Below are 5,000 nucleotides of genomic sequence, written 5' to 3'. Positions count from 1 at the left end.
CATGGGGAACAATTGCAAGCCCCAATCCCTAGCACGAAGGAGGTTCAGCGGGTTACCCCGACCTTTCGGCCTAGGAAGACACGCTGATTCCTTCAGTGTAGCGCGCGTGCGGCCCAGAACATCTAAGGGCATCACAGACCTGTTATTGCTCAATCTCGTGCGGCTAGAAGCCGCCTGTCCCTCTAAGAAGAAAAGTAATCGCTGACAGCACGAAGGATGTCACGCGACTAGTTAGCAGGCTAGAGTCTCGTTCGTTATCGGAATTAACCAGACAAATCGCTCCACCAACTAAGAACGGCCATGCACCACCACCCACCGAATCAAGAAAGAGCTATCAATCTGTCAATCCTTCCGGTGTCCGGGCCTGGTGAGGTTTCCCGTGTTGAGTCAAATTAAGCCGCAGGCTCCACTCCTGGTGGTGCCCTTCCGTCAATTCCTTTAAGTTTCAGCTTTGCAACCATACTTCCCCCGGAACCCAAAAGCTTTGGTTTCCCGGAGGCTGCCCGCCGAGTCATCGGAGGAACTGCGGCGGATCGCTGGCTGGCATCGTTTATGGTTAGAACTAGGGCGGTATCTGATCGCCTTCGAACCTCTAACTTTCGTTCTTGATTAATGAAAACATACTTGGCAAATGCTTTCGCTTCTGTTCGTCTTGCGACGATCCAAGAATTTCACCTCTAACGTCGCAATACGAATGCCCCCGCCTGTCCCTATTAATCATTACCTCGGGTTCCGAAAACCAACAAAATAGAACCGAGGTCCTATTCCATTATTCCATGCACACAGTATTCAGGCGGGCTTGCCTGCTTTAAGCACTCTAATTTGTTCAAAGTAAACGTGCCGGCCCACCGAGACACTCAATAAAGAGCACCCTGGTAGGATTTCAACGGGGTCCGCCTCGGGACGCACGAGCACGCACGAGGCGGTCGCACGCCTTCAGCTCGCCCCACCGGCAGGACGTCCCACGATACATGCCAGTTAAACACCGACGGGCGGTGAACCAACAGCGTGGGACACAAATCCAACTACGAGCTTTTTAACCGCAACAACTTTAATATACGCTATTGGAGCTGGAATTACCGCGGCTGCTGGCACCAGACTTGCCCTCCAATAGATACTCGTTAAAGGATTTAAAGTGTACTCATTCCGATTACGGGGCCTCGGATGAGTCCCGTATCGTTATTTTTCGTCACTACCTCCCCGTGCCGGGAGTGGGTAATTTGCGCGCCTGCTGCCTTCCTTGGATGTGGTAGCCGTTTCTCAGGCTCCCTCTCCGGAATCGAACCCTGATTCCCCGTTACCCGTTACAACCATGGTAGGCGCAGAACCTACCATCGACAGTTGATAAGGCAGACATTTGAAAGATGCGTCGCCGGTACGAGGACCGTGCGATCAGCCCAAAGTTATTCAGAGTCACCAAGGCAAACGGACCGGACGAGCCGACCGATTGGTTTTGATCTAATAAAAGCGTCCCTTCCATCTCTGGTCGGGACTCTGTTTGCATGTATTAGCTCTAGAATTACCACAGTTATCCAAGTAACGTGGGTACGATCTAAGGAACCATAACTGATTTAATGAGCCATTCGCGGTTTCACCTTAATGCGGCTTGTACTGAGACATGCATGGCTTAATCTTTGAGACAAGCATATGACTACTGGCAGGATCAACCAGGGAGCTGCGTCAACTAGAGCTGAGCAGCCGGCCGCCCGGGAGTGTGTCCCGGGGGCCCGCGCGAACACGCAAGCGTCCGCTCAATCATTCTGCAAACAGGAGGAGGCTGAGCTCCCCTGCACAATACACCTCGAAACCCTCTCAGGTCCCGGCGGCGCGCAGCGCCGTCCCAAGTACTTGGTCGGGTTCGAGAGAGGCGCAATCGCCCGGAGTTAGGCGAGTAGACGCTTTCGGTGCGACCACCCGTGCTCCCAACTGAGCTTGCCGCTGCCGACAGAGGCCCGGGAGCGTGCTGTCGTGGCATTGCCGGCGGGAGACAACACGCGCCACCTACGGTGACCGGCAGCTCCAACGCCAGCGCCACAGAAGGACAAAAGCCCCACTTGGGTGCCGAAGCGAACTCTCCCAGCACAGCGCACGCGCCAACACATCCGCACAGCTGCGATACAAACCACCAGCGAGAACCGCTGGGGCGACCGAGCAGCAGACGGCGTCGCGGCGCCGAGCGCCGGGCGGCGGCGCATCCTCAACGCACACAGTCCTCAATCGGACCAGCACACTGAAGATGTCCACCGCGCTTCGCACCGGGCCCGCGAGGACCTACTTTGGCCGCACGGCGCCGCGCGCAGGGTGCGCCGGCGCGCAGCTGCGACGCCTGCCGCGTCCGTCGGCCGGCGCGCCTGCCACTGGCCGCCCCCACCAGCCGGCTGTAGCGCGTGCGCCCACGCACCGCGCGGCCAGCACGCCGGGAGGCGCCCCCTCACCGGCCGGGGACGGTCCCACCCAGCCACCGCCGCGTATCGCTTCACACCCAGATGCCGTTCAGTTTCGTCGGCATGGTGGGTATCGCTGGAACAACCGGTTAGTACCTCAACCTATCGTCGCCATCACCGATTCACCCCTAGCGAGAACAACCGCACCACAACAGGTTACCATTTGTTCATTTGCGTAACTTCACCAGAAAACGCAGGCGTCCATCGCCATTTGCAACTTCAACGATTATTGCATGCCTGTGTCAGGTGTCACGCCACACTACGTCTGCCCACATACACGCAACAAAATGTGCACGCCTAGACAATACGTGGAAGGTGGCCCCCGTACGTATGCGATGTCCATTGCTCGAACGACTGTCAACCGGCCTCTGTAGCATGTCGCAGATATGGAACGCGGTGCACCATGCCATCACGGTGTGTGAGGAGAGACGACTAGGTCCGAATACATCAACAGACAGCTCATGCTGATCGCCATCCACGGCGTCCGTTCCTCCCACACGTCTCTATGGCGTACCACACTGCAATCCAGCTCTCATAGGGAGACGACACGTAGCTGCGTGCACAATATTTGCACTGTATGGTCCGCCGTTTTTGGGCGCAGTCGTTGTGCGGTCACACATGTGCCACGATGTATCATTCAGTACATAAGGACGAATGTGCAGTACAGATTGTGGTTCACGCGTACGACATCAGCGGACAGTTGACACAGGCCGCACCACAACGTAGCCTGAGTACGTCGCATGCGAAGGGCATTGAACATGCAAACTTCTCACCAACCAGCTTGCGAAGGCAGGGGGCAAGGTGGGGACGTGGGGAGGGGCGGCATGTACGTCCTGCTGCCATCCACATTACAGTGTACAGCAGGAGCATGTGGAAAGTGAGCAAGACTTGCAAGGTGTTTAACATGAAGCGATACACAGGGGTGCGGGCAGTGCGAGTAGCGAACTATATTGCGAGGGTTGCGGGTGGGCAACACTACAGTAATTGAACGAGTCGTATAACAATTACAGAGCAGGTTTAGGCGACAACGTGGGTTACGTTAAGGCGACAACATGGGTTAGGTTAAGGCACAACATGGGTTAGGTTAAGGCACAACATGGGTTAGGTTAAGGCACAACATGGGTTAGGTTAAGGCACAACATGGGTTAGGTTAAGGCACAACATGGGTTAGGTTAAGGCACAACATGGGTTAGGTTAAGGCACAACATGGGTTAGGTTAAGGCACAACATGGGTTAGGTTGAGGCACAACATGGGTTAGGTTAAGGCACAACATGGGTTAGGTTGAGGCACAACATGGGTTAGGTTGAGGCACAACATGGGTTAGGTTGAGGCACAACATGGGTTAGGTTAAGGTACAACATGGGTTAGGTTAAGGTACAACATGGGTTAGGTTAAGGTACAACATGGGTTAGGTTAAGGTACAACATGGGTTAGGTTAAGGTACAACATGGGTTAGGTTAAGGTACAACATAGGTTAGGTTAAGGTACAACATAGGTTAGGTTAAGGTACAACATAGGTTAGGTTAAGGTACAACATAGGTTAGGTTAAGGTACAACATAGGTTAGGTTAAGGTACAACATAGGTTAGGTTAAGGTACAACATAGGTTAGGTTAAGGTACAACATAGGTTAGGTTAGGTTAGGTTAGGTTACACGTTGTTGTACGGAAAGGTGTAGGGGGGGGGGGGGGGCGGGGGCGGCAGGTTCGTTGATAGTGATTATAGTAAGTGAATGCTTGTGACATGATCAGATTTGTCACGTCAGGATGCACCTTTGGCTTATTAGAGGCGGCGCTCCAATTCTATGCTTGTGTGAGACCTGTGTCTTTGACTCATGTCATTGTTTGTGCGCTGTGACAGGAGGTACTATTGTGATGTTGGGTGCACCGTTGTATAGGACATGTGTGGGTGTTGGTGCCTGGTCTGCGCAATGGTGGATGTCGAAAGGCTGGGATATTGTATTTTCCGCACGGACCTCCTGGTCTGGTTGTGATAGTGTGGATTGTGTAATGTGGCGGAGAAGATGCACTGGATGTTGTTCCATGCTGGTGCTTACATATTGTATGTGCGCCTGTTAGAAGCAGAGAGTGGTGCGTGATCAGAGTGTCTGGCTGACGTGTGGTTCCCATTTTGGGCAGACTCTTTCAGCATGTATACGGACAGTTGTGTATATTTGCTGTAGTTTGATGGCTCTGCATTGATTACTAATCAGCGCCGTGTGTACGGGTAATCTGGTTCCAGTCCAAAATGTTCCATCTGTGTACATTAGTGACAAAGACTCCCCCCATGCAGTGGGGCTCGGTCTGTTATAACTCTTCCGCGTAATATATTTGCCCCACGTTTTTGCGACTGCGAGTGCGAGTGCAACGCGCATGGGGACCGACATGCTGATGGCTCGGTATCGGACGCCGTACAGTGAGCAACGCGATCGCGTCTCTCGCTCGTAAGTGGTACAGGTCGCGGCTCATGTATACGGACAGCGGGAATGTCGCATATTGGAAATAACTCTTCATGAAACGCAAGTTATAGGGGTGGATTGCACTTTACGAGTGCGGGA

At 53.7% G+C, this 5,000-nt stretch overlaps 1 non-coding gene across 1 annotated transcript in view; it reads right to left on the bottom strand.

The window, feature by feature from the left end:
* Nucleotides 1-1,674, bottom strand: part of LOC124731522 — a 1,909-nt gene extending 235 nt beyond the window's left edge. Inside the window, exon 1 of the ribosomal RNA XR_007008316.1 lies at nt 1-1,674. This exon is cut by the window's left edge and continues 235 nt beyond it. This is a non-coding gene — a ribosomal RNA (small subunit ribosomal RNA).
* Between the last annotated feature and the right edge of the window lie 3,326 nt (nt 1,675-5,000).

The sequence above is a fragment of the Schistocerca piceifrons genome, unplaced genomic scaffold (genome assembly GCF_021461385.2).
Source record: "Schistocerca piceifrons isolate TAMUIC-IGC-003096 unplaced genomic scaffold, iqSchPice1.1 HiC_scaffold_1291, whole genome shotgun sequence".
NCBI lineage: Eukaryota > Metazoa > Arthropoda > Insecta > Orthoptera > Acrididae > Schistocerca > Schistocerca piceifrons.
The sequence above is the reverse complement of the archived record's forward strand: the minus strand, read 5'-3'. Positions and strand labels throughout refer to the sequence as shown.